The 13971-nt window shown below is 40.1% G+C and overlaps 5 non-coding genes across 5 annotated transcripts; 2 read left to right on the top strand and 3 right to left on the bottom strand.

The window, feature by feature from the left end:
- Window positions 1-788: 788 nt before the first annotated feature.
- Window positions 789-860, top strand: trnap-ugg (transfer RNA proline (anticodon UGG)). The gene has a single exon. It is a non-coding gene; the product is annotated as a tRNA-Pro (tRNA).
- Window positions 861-3853: 2993 nt separating this feature from the next.
- On the bottom strand, window positions 3854-3927 carry trnaf-gaa (transfer RNA phenylalanine (anticodon GAA)). Its single transcript has one exon. It is a non-coding gene; the product is annotated as a tRNA-Phe (tRNA).
- A 2315-nt stretch (window positions 3928-6242) lies between these two features.
- On the bottom strand, window positions 6243-6357 carry LOC132896060 (U5 spliceosomal RNA). The gene has a single exon (XR_009655920.1). It is a non-coding gene; the product is annotated as a U5 spliceosomal RNA (small nuclear RNA).
- A 1501-nt stretch (window positions 6358-7858) lies between these two features.
- Window positions 7859-8049, bottom strand: LOC132897120 (U2 spliceosomal RNA). The gene has a single exon (XR_009656246.1). It is a non-coding gene; the product is annotated as a U2 spliceosomal RNA (small nuclear RNA).
- An 849-nt stretch (window positions 8050-8898) lies between these two features.
- Window positions 8899-8970, top strand: trnad-guc (transfer RNA aspartic acid (anticodon GUC)). Its single transcript has one exon. It is a non-coding gene; the product is annotated as a tRNA-Asp (tRNA).
- The last annotated feature ends 5001 nt before the right edge of the window (window positions 8971-13971 follow it).

Genomic DNA, 13971 nt, shown 5'->3' with positions numbered 1-13971 from the left:
ATTCTTTGAAAACCGACACACTTTCTTTACATACAAGACAAACTGCACGGTCCTTACACTGAACGAAAAAATAATCGGTGGTCCACTGTTCTTTAAAAACTCTGCACTCTCTGTCAACTTTCACTTACCGCTAGCCATTTTGCTGTCCTGAACACTGACAGTTCTCTGCGCGTGCGCTGCCTGTCACTGCTTGATCGCGAGCATATGACGAAAATTCGGAAAATATGAATAGTTCATTTTATAACTAAATATCAATTTTAATTGGTAAAATCAACAAAATACAAGCTGCAGACATGTTGTTATTATTTGCCAAAAAGCAATTTAAAAAAACAGGCCATGACCACTTTTGGGGATTGCCTCATAGGGCCGGTTCAAGTGGTGGGGGGCAGAGGGGCTGGGGGGCCGGTCAAAGGGGGGTGACGGGCCGGAGTCGGCCCGCGGGCCGGAGTTTGATAACCCCTGTTCTAAATCATCCTCAGATAACTAACCAAAGATTGAGGACAAATCTGAAGAGCTTTCGTGTCTTTTTCAAAAGAATCGGTATCAAGAACGCACACCACTGCAGAGAATAGTGTAGAGTCTGTGTGGAAATGAAAGAAGGTTCTGGCGCAAATAACGTCACGCATGCAGCGCCGCCGACCTGTAAATCGCTGCAATCTAATAATGGCGGACAAGCTTTTAGTGATTTTTGGAACAGAATTCAGATGCAAAAATCTTTTTTGAAGATTAACCTTTGAAGGATATAATGCAATTCCAGCAGCATAGACACAACTTTTTGTGGGTTTTTTGGCTCGTTGGTCTAGGGGTATGATTCCCGCTTTGGGTGCGAGAGGTCCCGGGTTCAAATCCCGGATGAGCCCAGGTTTTACCTTAAATGGTTAATCTGAACTGCTGGGGACATGGATTTCACTTGGCTGCATCATTCTAAAAGCACGAGTTTAATGAAAGTTACATCAACAAATCCCTGGTTTTCTGTGTGTGATGTGCTCAAATACACTGTAAAGTTGGTGGATAAATAAAAGAAGATTTTTGCGTCTGAATTCTGTTCCAAAAATCACTAAAAGCTCGTCCGCCATTATTAGATCGCAGTGATTTACAGGTCAGTGGTGCTGCACGTACGACATCATTTGCGCCAGTCCGTTCTTTTGTTTCCACACGGACTCTATCCTATTCTCTCCAGTGGTGTGTGTTCTTGATACCGAGTCTTTTGAAAAAGACACGAAAGCTCTTCAAATCCATCCTCCGTCTTTGGTTAGTTGTCTGAGAATGATTTAGAACCTATAGCCACAGAGAAAGAGGCGGACGAATACACAAGCCAAGTCACTCATGAAGAAGAAGAGCAACAACTGCGCCAGCTGTTTTCTGGAACCCAGGAAGTTAATACATGGTACAAATCATAGTTTGCTATTTTTTTCCTGATTTGGTGTTCAACTTTCACAGTTATGATACAGCAGTGTTTCTTTGTAATTGTCATCTTTGTAAGCTCACTTGCTCGGCAGAAAGCTCAATAATGGCAGTAAATAGTCACTTACTCTCACTTTACAGTGCTGGAGCTGCAGGAGCAGGTGGCGCACAACAGGCAGGAATTTGTTCGGATTCACCTCCAAAACTAAGTTGCTCATAAAACTACCAACCTTTTCTGGTTCTAACAGAACCAATTAGGACCATGTAGACCCTTTCTGTTTTGTGCTACAATGTGAAGTGGGGGGTGCAATTACCGTTATTTATTTTTTACTAAAATCATCGTATCTCTGCAACCATAAAATATTTTTTCCCCAAAATTCCAAACCCTATGATCTTCTTGTGGTGTCCCTTTACAGAGAGCTGATTTTAAGGTGAATTGAGCCTGTTTGAAATTTTAAGGTAAAGTCCCTACAATAATCACGGAATTGGTGTGAAGGAAAAGGCCATTGCAAGATTAATTTATAATTTATCACTCTGTGATAAACTTCCCTGTGTATTTCTGAATCTTGTCGTTGCCTTTTTGTCCTCTGAAACAGGTGTGACGTTAAATTGCATCTAAAAGCATGATTTCTATATAAAATAAATAGACATGCCATCCTGCTATTTCTTTCAACTAACTCATTGGGTTTTTTTCTGTATTTATAGGCTCTGAAAGAGATTCTCTCACAACATGATCAAAATGTACACTGTTCAATTAATACTGTACCTTCAGCTACTATTAACACATCATATCCATCTTTTGTCAAATACTGCCTGGAAACACAATAAACTCTCTCAACAACCTCTCCCTTCTCCTTTTGGTATTTCACTCAAGTGTGCTATAGCCAAAACAGCTGGAGCATCTGTGTCTACTGTTGTACAAATAGCAGCTCCTCCTTCTTCAAATACTGCACAAACACAAACAGCCTTTACGTCCTCTCCTTCAACTACAGCATCGGGGTTCTAATAAAAAAATTAATTGCAGTAACTGATTCTGCAGTGCCAAATACATTACTATTTCTGAAATGTGATCAGGAAATTTTACTGGATCACAGCAGATATATATTGGGGCATGTGCCCCAGTAAAATGGGTCTAGCGAGCCAATGGACAACTTATAAATTCAAGCAACAGGCTAAACGCAAGCTTAACACTTGCTGTGCGGTGAGCTCTTTGGGATGGCACTTCTGACTTTTGTTTCCAGATCGTAGGAACTGCTCCGCATACCAGACATCGCTCAAATCCTTCAATGTGAATCTGCCTCACAAATTTATCTTTTACAAAATGTATGGAGCAGACACCAAACCGTCCTGTCGGCTTGAAGTTACCTCTCTTTGTTGGTACAAATCAAACCCATTCATTCCACAAGTGTCCTGCCGACTTTGGGCTACAATGGATCAAAATTCTTCTTTTTTTAATCGGCTACACTTGAACAGCCCTGAAGGACACACCCCTTAGGAGGCATGCTTTGGTTTTAGCTTTGTTGCAGAATTTTAAAAAAAGTTTAAAATGTGCTACACTTTGTAAAGCAGATGAAGCCGGAAATGCCACGAACTTTCAAGCGTTTTGCATATGACATCACTTCTTTGAATGAACAGTAACTTACCAGGAACGTGTTCGTGTAATGGTGTAATGGCGGATTCAAAGAGCCAAACTTTACCAACTAAACAGAACATGTTCCCAGTCTTGTATTAAGATACAATTGAGGCAGTAAACTATTTAACATGTCTAGTTTTATAAGGTATAATTTCCAGGGGTAATGTAATTTTCGTAAGACGAACACTTTAACGGAAACAAAGGGTTTGGGACATGACAGCTTGCTTGACCAAAAGGGCCCTGTAGTTGAGACAATCTGTGTACACTGCAAAAAATGATCTCTTGTTGAGAGAAAATATCTTTAATATGGGTGAATTTATCTATTATTTCTTATTAGAAGTTTACTAGAACTCAAATAGAAGATTTAAGCCTTAAAATTTCTTATTCTATTGGCAGATAATTTTGCTTCTTTCTAGAATTGAATGCTTAAAATGAGCAAAATTATCTGCCAAAAGAATAAGAAAATTTAAGGCTTGAAATTAGTAAAAATGTCTCAAAGTAAGCTAAATAATCTTGAGTTCTACTAAACTTCTAATAAGAAATAATAGATAAATTTACCCATATTAAAGATATTTTCTCTCAACAAGAGATTATTTTTTGCAGTCTATATTACAAGCTGCAAACAAAGGCTCTACAGAGATTTGAGCTCACATCACTAGAGTCAAAGTCCACAGTGCTAACCATTACACCATGGAGAAGTTGCTTTCAACACCAAATTACTGGCATATACTGACCGCGACCTGGCAAAAAAAAAAAAAAAAAAATCAAACAGACCCTTGGTCAAAGGCTTAAATAAACACACACCACAGTCCTCAATGCCGAAACCCGGGATTGAACCAGGGACCTTTAGACCTTCAGTCTAACGCTCTCCCTGCTGAGCTATTTCCAGCTGTGTAGTCATGTCCCCGATATAAACATTAGTAGTTGCTAAATCCAATCAGTAAGGTCTCATGCTGTTCCTTTTTAACCAAAATCTAATGAAATATAAAGTGATTAAAATAATATATAGTATCATCTGGAAGTATGACATATGTAATGTGGTAATTGATTAATGAAACTCTTTTATGTTGTTGGCAATTTGTTTTATTCCAAGCGTGTTTTTAATTAAATGAACAAAAGTTCACATGAAAGAATGAGCAAATAATAAGCTAAATAATGAGGTAAATGTGTTCTCTGTGCTCGCTCATTTCACTGTTACCCCCCAATCATGCAGTCTTGATTATTTCACTGTTATCCACAGTGTCAAGTGGGTAATGATCTCCCTTATAAGTGCACACATGCACAGAGAGAGAGAGAGAGAGAGAGGTTTTGATAGCTGGATCCACTCTGTGGGTCATAGAAGTGTTCCTGTAATACACTGGCGGCTCGTTAATAGGGGCGATTTGGGCGACGCACTCCCAAACAGGGAGGGAGATTTTTTTTTTTTTTTAATCTACTCCTACTACCACGGCAACAGTAATGTCATTGTCCAATCAGGCTAAGGTCGCGCCTGGTGTAGCCACGCCCTTTTGGTGCGATTTCTGTCAGGTTCAGATTTGCCCCAAAATCTCCCATTGACACTAATGGTACGTACGTTTTTTTCGAAAATCATGCTCCCAATGCATTTTCTATTGGGTTTTATGTGCTCGCACAAGCAGCGTGCTTATGTCATACGCCTGTTGCGCCGCACAAGTGTTGCCAGATTGGTTTTTAGTGCATTTTGGCGGGTTTTGAACATAATTTTGGGCTGGAAAACGCAACTTGCGCGGGAAATGTGTGAACATTCTATGAAGATGGCGGCGAGTGTTGAGTGCAACAATACGATAGCGTCTCTGAAAGAAGTTCCCTTTAGTCGTCGTACCAATGAGGAGAAAACGGCAATCAAACAGCTAGGACCTCCTAGACCGAATTTAAACATCAAGCAAGTGTCTACGAAGGGGGAGAAGACCTGCTCAAGAGGTTTTAACAAGAACTGGTACCAACGGAAAACTTGGCGAGCTGGCTGTGATGTAGTCAGTGCGCTTTTTTGCTACCCTTGCGTTCTCTTCCACCCTGGAAGTAGCACAGCAGACGGTACAGTGATATCTGATATTTGAATTTACTAGGCAAAAGTTGTTTGTGTGTGTGTGTTTTACCAATGGCAGTTTAACATTGCCATGTTTTTGTTTTACCAATGGCAGTTTAACATTGCCATGCTTGGAATATTTCAGTAGCCTCAAGTTCTCTCTGACTTGGTGTAAATTAAGCATATTTTCAGTTTTTATATATTGTACAGTATATGTGTTCATTGGAGCCAGCAGCACCTTACCTTTTTTCCAACTTGTTAAGCCAAGTTGCACTGACTACAAAACCTTGTGTAACCTTGTGTGTATATAGCTAAATAACTAAAGCCTTTTGTGTTCATTGACATGCTTGTAATACTTTAAATTTCCTTTTAAGGCATGGCTTTCTGGAGGAATTCTTGGGAAAAAAAACTGCAGAATTTATTTAGAATTATTTGATGTTAAAATGGTGCAATTCCATATAAAAAAAAACACAATTAAGCTGTACATGTTTGTTTGATGGGTATGCTTTTCATCTTTTTCAAAACTTAAATAAACACTTGTTTTGGATTTATATCCTGCCACTTTAATTGCATTCTTTAGAATTGAAGAAATTAGAATATGTTTATAATTAAGAATGTGTCTACTTATTATAGAATACTGGAATAATATGAGAAAATAAACGAGTAATGTAATATTAATTGATTGTGATGCCAAATGTTTTGCTTTGAAGGCTTCATAATGAATCTTCCTTAGTTTTAGCCTGGCAAGCCAGACTAAATGTGAATATTTGCCACTCGTAGGCAAAAATATTTTTGGCGCTAGGCGGGTGGGTCTAGTTTACTAGGCTACCTTAGTTTGCCACCTTTAACTTGTTCAGTGTTGCCACCTAGTGGAGAGAAGAGATATTGTCTATATTGATATCTGAATTTACCAGGCAAAAACAAGTTCGGCCAATTGATTTGCTACCTAGGTCAATTTACTTCAGTCCTGTGGACATTTACGGTCCGTGTAGACATAACGGGGGAAAATTGCCCCCCCTGAAAAAAAATTCAGGAGCCGCCACTGCTGCAGGCTAATGGTCCAGCTGCTTGTTGAACATGGAGAAAACCAGGAAATGGGGAAAAGTTTTGGAGCTATACCAAAAGCTTGATATTTCTCATCTTTGACCACCAAAAATGTTCATCTCCCCCAGAGCAAAGCCTGTAAAAATAAGTTGATCTCATTTAACATTCCTCTCCACAGAAATCTTTAGAAAAAGGCGAAAGATTTATGTGTCAATGAAGAGAAACCTGAGCTACACTTAACACTGGATCAGGCTAGTGGCACTGTATAGAGTATTTTCACATGATGTCATCAAACCGAAAGTCAGCCATATTAGAGGCATTGGACACATGAACAGCAAAGCAAGCTTTGTGAATTTTTCAATAAACAAACCAAATAATGGTGAATTACTGCACAGTTTTGGGTTGCCACAATCGCTCAGATCTTGAGAAACATCTGCACTTCTACCGATTACCTAAAATAATCAAAACTCAGGGAGAGGAAACCAGAAAATTGTCAGAGGAGTGTCATCATGTCTGGCTTGCCAAACTAAACCAGGATCTGGCCGACAAAAATCCACACAACATAGTGTGTTCAGTTCACTTTGTATCAGGTCTGAGTTTTTTTTTTTAAGTTTTAATCAATGACTTAAAATTAAGCATGACACCATATTTCTACTGTCTAGCCGTGATGGTGCTTCTGTATGTTCTCTTGAGAGTAAGCTAAAGTTAAAAATCACAATCAGCCATCTGCTGTCAGCTGAGGTAGGCCCACAGGGGATGTGCATGCATGACCTACAGTATATCACTGTACATGTAATGCACACAGTACACACCTTTGCTTTCACCAGACATTTGTCACCAAATTTCCGTGCTTTTCATTCCCTGGCTCAGTCACAGCACATCTGGTTATAGGCTTCTAGTCCCTTGAAACACTTCAGATCCTCAGCAGTATATGGACTTGGCAAATAAATTAAATAGCTGATGATGTCTGGGTATATTACAGCGGGCAGCAATGCATTGTCTTCACTCAGTTTCTCTCCCATTTCATATTTTTCCAGGCTGTTGATTAACTGCAGTTTCCCCAGATAGTAGGCTCTTACACTGGGCTCTAGGCCTTCTACATGCTTTCTAGCAGCTTCTGTCTTCTTATTGCAAGTTTCTTTAACCAATACCATTACAAAAAATGTGATTTTTTTTTTCTGGATGAAATGCAAGCACTGTTTATGGAAATCAAAACCACCAACATGGCACACATCCAGAACTTTTGTGTTTTGGTGATGTTGGTGAAAACACTTGGAGGTCCAGAAAGCTGGTATAGGGTCAGGTGGCCTGGGCCAATCTCTTGCACCTTTACAGCTTTCTTAGCCATTGCAAACAGGCAGAGAAAGAAATAAGCCAATAAGTAAATAAAAAGAAAAAGAAGATAGGTGGTGTTGTGTGATCTCTCTCATGAAAAAGTAAAAGAATTACTGCAGACTCACAGTCCAGTTGCTTGTTAAGCAGGGAGAAAACCAGGAAATGAGAAAAGAGTCAGATCAAGCAAAAAAAAAAAATATATATATATATTTCCCTTTTAAACAAAGTAACTATTTCTACAGCTACTATAATGTCATACAAACACAGAATAAAAGAAACAAACCACAATCCTAGCTCTATATTTTTAAACACCTCTTTATTATTATTTAGAAAACATAAAATTAAATTGATTGACTGGAAAGAAAAAAAAAAGTAGCTCATCTTTTTTTTAGTTTTTAAACATAGGCACCATTCCTGGAGATACCGCAATACCAGGCTGATGCATGGAGCAGAAAGCGCAAGCTCTTATTCCAGCTCCCTGTTCTAAAAATCTGTTTAATATAACATTCTCATTTAGAGAACATATCAGATATTAAACTGATAAGAACAGATACTACACTTGATTTTAGCCAAAAGGCCGAGAAGCGATAATTTACTGTAGTGAACAGCTTTAAATAAACCACTTCCAAATATTAAACTCCAGGAAGGTAAACACAGCTAGACTCCGCCCCCAACAGCTGGATCCTTTTGAAGAGAGACATCGCCTTGGGGGTCACAATATTCTGCTCCGTTGTGTTCCACCAAAAGAGATCCATCATCTCTCCAAAGCCCAGACTTTTAAAATTTGAAGTTTAGAACTGTAGTAATTCATTAATAATAATAATAATAATAATAATAATAATAATAATAAATTAATTTGATTAATTGAAAATCCTGCATGTGATGATGAACTCATTCTACCAATTTGCAAATGTGTTTTATTGGCTGTCGGGAGGGTGTATGTTCCTTTCCCTCATAAACGGCAGTGAAACCCATCCGGAGCCTTAAACCCTGCGTTCCATGAGGCTGCAGGGGGAGGCGCTCTCTTCTGGGGGAGCTGCAACTAGTTTAGAATGCGAGTTTAAGCTGAGATGTGATTGGTCTAACGGTAAAACAGCACGAGCGCTCGAGAACTTTTTTGATACGTTGAAAGGTTACAATTTTACTTGGCAACAGAGTGCATCTGAATTCTGATTGGTTGTTGTATCTGAATTCTGATTGGTTGTTGTTATATTATTGCCCTTCTGTTGTTCATGTCGTAAAGTCAAGGAGCCTCTAAACCGATAATATTTAGGATTGTGATATTTAAATGACAATGGTTTTCACCCACCACATTTATCAATGCCCAATCATTCTTACGCTGTGATTGGCAAGATACAAACGTGTCATGAATCACACGTGAACCCTGTCATACAGTGATTCCTACCCTTTACATTGAGAAATGAGGGCTATTGCGTCATCCTCGTTAGTATAGTGGACAGTATCTCTGCCTGTCACGCAGAAGACCGGGGTTCGATTCCCCGACGGGGAGGCTTTAGCAATTTATTAAGTTGTGCAGCAGGGGGATGGAGTGGTTCGCACTGTCGAACCACAGCAAGAAGGTTCTAATATTTCTGAAGTCACAGAAAAATGTTAACTCACCGAGTGAGAGCCACAGACACATGAATATAACAGTGAACATGACGAATGGTCTCAGCTGAATGAGAATATTCTTTCTGTGCTCTGATATATTAGATCATAAAGGTTCCTGAAGCTCCGCCCCACAGCATCACATGACAGTGTCACCAATGTTATTGACTGATTGATGATTCTTACTGAATAATCCTGGCTTTACATTCAGCCTCATATATGGAACCTGATTTTAGCACATTGTAAGCAAATGCAAACTGGAAGCAGGAACAGCTAATAGTCACAACTATGCAGTGCAAATAATTTCATTTTAAAACTAATTATTATTCAATAATTACATCAGGATTTTATTTTTAAAATCAGGTTTCTGGTAGACAGTTGTGGTGAACCTTTGGCAATGTTGCCGCAAATTTGTGGCAAGGTCGTATTTTCACATGCAAATTAATTTTGTGGCAAACCTCTGGTGCACTTGTGGCTAACTTTGTGGAAAACTTACAGTTCTTTGCATAACAAAAGGGAACGTTCTTTAAACGTTAGGTTTTGGTTTGGTTCTAACCTAACCTTTAGAGAACCAATTGAGGTATTTCACCTGACGTCACAGGGTCACGTGACGCCCCGGTGTCCGCCATTTTGAACGTCAAGCTACATACTAACGCTGCAGACAGAGAGGGAGAACCAGCTTGAAAAAAAACGTGTTACAGACACCTAGAATAGATTAATTTGTCAGTAAGCACTCTATAAATAACCATGGTGTTTGCTTGTTGTGCTGTGGGCTGCCACAACAGACAGGGACAGCGTGCAGGACGCTCCTTTTACCGGTTTCTAGTGATGGGAATTTCGGCTCTTTTTCGGGAGCCGGCTCTTTTGGCTCTTCTTACTATAAGGAGCTGGCTCTTTCGGCTCCCAAACTCGGCTCCCACCGAAGAGCCGGCTCCCGTCGTTCACTTCAAAGAGCCGGCTCTTTGAACCGGATCATTCGCGACCGACACATCACTACCGGTTTACTACTGACCCAGACAAGAGGGATTACAGCTGTGAAGAGACAGGATTGGGAGCCAGCAGAGTACTTCAGACTTTGCAGTGATCATTTCATTTCAGGTTAGTTTATCAGTTAACGCAATTTTGATGAAATATATAGCAAAAAGTAAATGGGTCAGTGTTTGTTAACCCATCTGAGCAGTGAAACAAGGCAGTGTTAATTTGTCTAGGGTTGCATGTAGCAGACATCAGACATAAAACGCAATAACAGAGGCTAGAAAGAAACGGGACACAGAAATAAACAGGGAAATTAAGTAAAAATAAAGAAAGAGGAAAAAAAAGAAAAAAAAGAGCGCGGATCTCCAAACACATGAGAAGCCTATCTTAAGCACATATCACGCGGACTCCACACACGCATCGCGTCTGAAGTCATAACTCATCAGGGGAAATCGTGTCCGCATTGGCATGTTCAAAAAACAACCTCGCGTCAACAATGATACCACACGCAAGAACAAAAAAAAACAGTCAGGCTACTCAACAACCAACCTGGCAGCAGCAGTCATTGTCATGTAAACACAACACTTCGGATATGCAAATGCTTCCCGTTACACACGATTGCTATGTCAATAAATATCATTTTGCCAATATTTTAGAGACTCCCCAACATTTCCCAAATCATGTTTTCAAAGGATCTCATGTCTGTTTCAGGGGATCTCGGATCCCCTGAGTAACAAGACAGTGTTGTGAACATAGCCTACCTTGTACCGTTTCAAACTGCTGGGGTCATCCTTCATCAAACTGTTGACTTCTGTCAACAACCTTGGCTCCATACCAAGGCTGGGTACAGTGTTTGTGATAAAAGACAGATCCAATTTAACACGAATCACAGCTTACTTTCTTGTTAAAATGTGCAAAGGTCTCCACCATCTCATACCGGCTTGCACTGAAGGACTTAAGCGTGCCGTCCAAAATGGCTGCATCACGTGACTTGGTCACGTGGGTGAAATACCTCAATAGCCAATCCCATGCTGCCCCCATCACGCCCCGCCTCCCCTCCCCGCCAAGTTAACGTTACTGCGCGAGTTACATTTTACACACAGTTTACAGGATCTTCTGGGGATGATCACTGCAGAACTGTCTAAATTAAAGAAGGGGTTCAACAGGAACAAATTATCTTTAAACCTTAACAAAACTAAATTCATGTTATTCAGGAATTGTAAAAGATATTATCATACTTAAATTACTGTGTAGAGATTTGTGGCAATACTTATAAATGTACATTACAACCACTGATTACCCAGATAGCAGAGGGACGCTGAAACGGCGCCGATTCTTGGTCAGAATGGTCGGTTTCCGTCGTAAGTCAGAAAATCAACGCTGAAACGGCGCCGTGAAACGTCGATTTCTCCGCCGTCGGAGAAGGTCGATTTATCACTGTTGAATCACCGTGGGTAAAGGTTGATCTGTCGACCGTCAGAGAAGGTCGAATATACGATGTTGAACCATCGTCACTTTTGCCAGCCAGTTTTCAACATTGGTAGGATAAGCAACTAATTGTTCAGAATATAAATTCTGGCCCGTAGCCAGGGGGGATCGGAGAGTTCGTTCGATCCCCCCCGACACACACGCCCCTCAAGATTACTCAAGATTTATTCATTTGTTCATGTCCGATGAATATACATTGATTCACATTTAAATTTACAATATCAAATCCAGACTAATCAAAAAAGAAAAGTAGACTAAGTGAGGACGAGTTAGAAAAACGGGTTCATTTCTCCTATGTTTATGTTTACACGTTTTGTTCAGACTGCTTTACACCCCAATCCAGTGGGTGGCGGTAATGCCCCCATTAGACCCCTTTCACTGACGTCACCCGAAACCGGAAGTAAACAAACCCTGCGCCATATTGGAAGACCAACAAACTCGTGATTAGGGGGAAATAACGGCAGCGCGCGGTATGTGAACCCACGAGGCACTTGGTTCATCAAAAACCTACAATGGTAAACTTTTGTGCTGTGTTAGGGTTCTAACAAAGCTAATGGGAAAGGTGAAAAGAAGTCTTTCTACAGAATACCAGCTGTGATTGAGACACAAGGGGAGCAAACCAAGGAGCTTTCTGCCAGGAGACAGCGAGAGGATTTAGCTGCTTTATGCAGAGCGGATCTGAATACTTCAAATCTATTTTGTTACTGGTAAGTCACTAGGCTAGAGTGTTGTAGAACATTTTTTTAAATGTCTAAATTAGAAGATTTGAAATGTGCTCATGTATTTGGGGGGTACGGGAGTAGGGGGCCAGATGAAGTCCACCTTTGGGGAAAAAAAGATCCCCCCCCTCCACAATGCTGGCTACGGGCCTGAAATTGCCACTGTTTGTCTTATCCTGCTTACACATAGATACGAGTAAATGATATAAGTATAAGTGATAATGATAAGTAAATGATAAAAAAAAGAACAAAAACCAATTTACTTTCTTAACTCAGCAATGGATTTGACCTTCTATCTTTGAAAGTTTTTTTGCAAATAACTTAACATTTCCAAGATGATCATAAATTAATTCTAAGAAGATTGAAAGTGTTACAAAACCTGCATCTTATACCTAACTGGTGGGAATGGTGGTGTTACAACTTATCCTGGTGTTACTTTCATACCCGGTGTCTCTCATCTCTGTTGTATTGACTTTCATTTCAAGGCATGATATAAAAAAGGGCCAGTACGTATACGTAGCGATATGTCGTTGGATGTCCCACGCTGTCCCATAATGCAGTGCGATTACCACTGCTGTTTACTGGATGACGTCATTTTCGTTATATACCTGGGTGCACGTGAAACTCCCACACCACTCGGTTGGATCGCGACTCTCTTGTGGATCGGCCTGCTGTTACGCTTGGACCATTGAAACAACATTGAGAAAAACACTGGACCACGCTACATTTTCATTCATCCCTGGACATCTGGTACGTACCATTATTCAGTCACTATTAATAAAGGGAATTTCGAATACAATTTCAAGCAGTTTAAGAAGTTATGATGAACTTCAGTCATATCACACATTGGAGAAATTTCCCTCAACTAGTATCCATTTGAAACAACAACAATACAGATGGATTATTCAATCGAAAAACGAGTCGAAGTAGTTGTCTTGTTGGAGTGAAAACTTAGCGTTGGTGTGAAAACTTAGCGTTTAAATCGAGCATGTAGGCCTAGGTCGCATGTCGTTTTGAGCTGACCTGTTCTTTTGTGTAACCTCATTATTGTCTTCATGCTACATTTTATTCTATCAGGTGTCTACCTTAGCCCTTTGTGGAGGAACCGACGTAGGGGTCACAGTGAGGCGGATGCTGCGTAGCCTCCTGGTCAACAGCTTGGCCAGCCAATTTAACTGGGCTGGAAAGGGGGGAAAAACTGCATTTAAGGACACCAAGATCCATGATGTCCTGTTTGGTAGGTTATGCATGTGCACAAAGCTGTAAAAGAGGGTAAAATAGTAAGCTGTCGCAAGTACTTGCACACTACTTCTAAACGTTCTTTGATAACTCCTTCACTAACTGTAACATTACGATTATAACGACAACGACAAACATATTGTGAAAGATGCAAAGGATTAAAAAGGATTAAGAAACTCACCAGGCGCCTTACTCAGAAAAAGCAGGTGTGCAGGCAAGTCCAGGGAGGCTGACTGAGTGACGAACGGTCCGGTAGTGGCATTTCTATTTCCGCTTTGTGTCAATGGGGAAATTAAAATGTTTTTTTTTTTTAATCCCGTTTAAATTGTCACAAGATTCACATCTGTGGTTTCTGATTTTTACATATATTTTCTGTACTAGTACCATTACTTGCCACCTACCACTAGAGTGTGACGTGCATAGTCTTAACAACTCAAACTTTAACAATTATCACCATGCAAAGTCTCAATGTTGTTTTGTTC

Source organism: Neoarius graeffei, chromosome 1 (genome assembly GCF_027579695.1).
Source record: "Neoarius graeffei isolate fNeoGra1 chromosome 1, fNeoGra1.pri, whole genome shotgun sequence".
Classification (NCBI taxonomy): domain Eukaryota; kingdom Metazoa; phylum Chordata; class Actinopteri; order Siluriformes; family Ariidae; genus Neoarius; species Neoarius graeffei.
The sequence above is the reverse complement of the archived record's forward strand: the minus strand, read 5'-3'. Positions and strand labels throughout refer to the sequence as shown.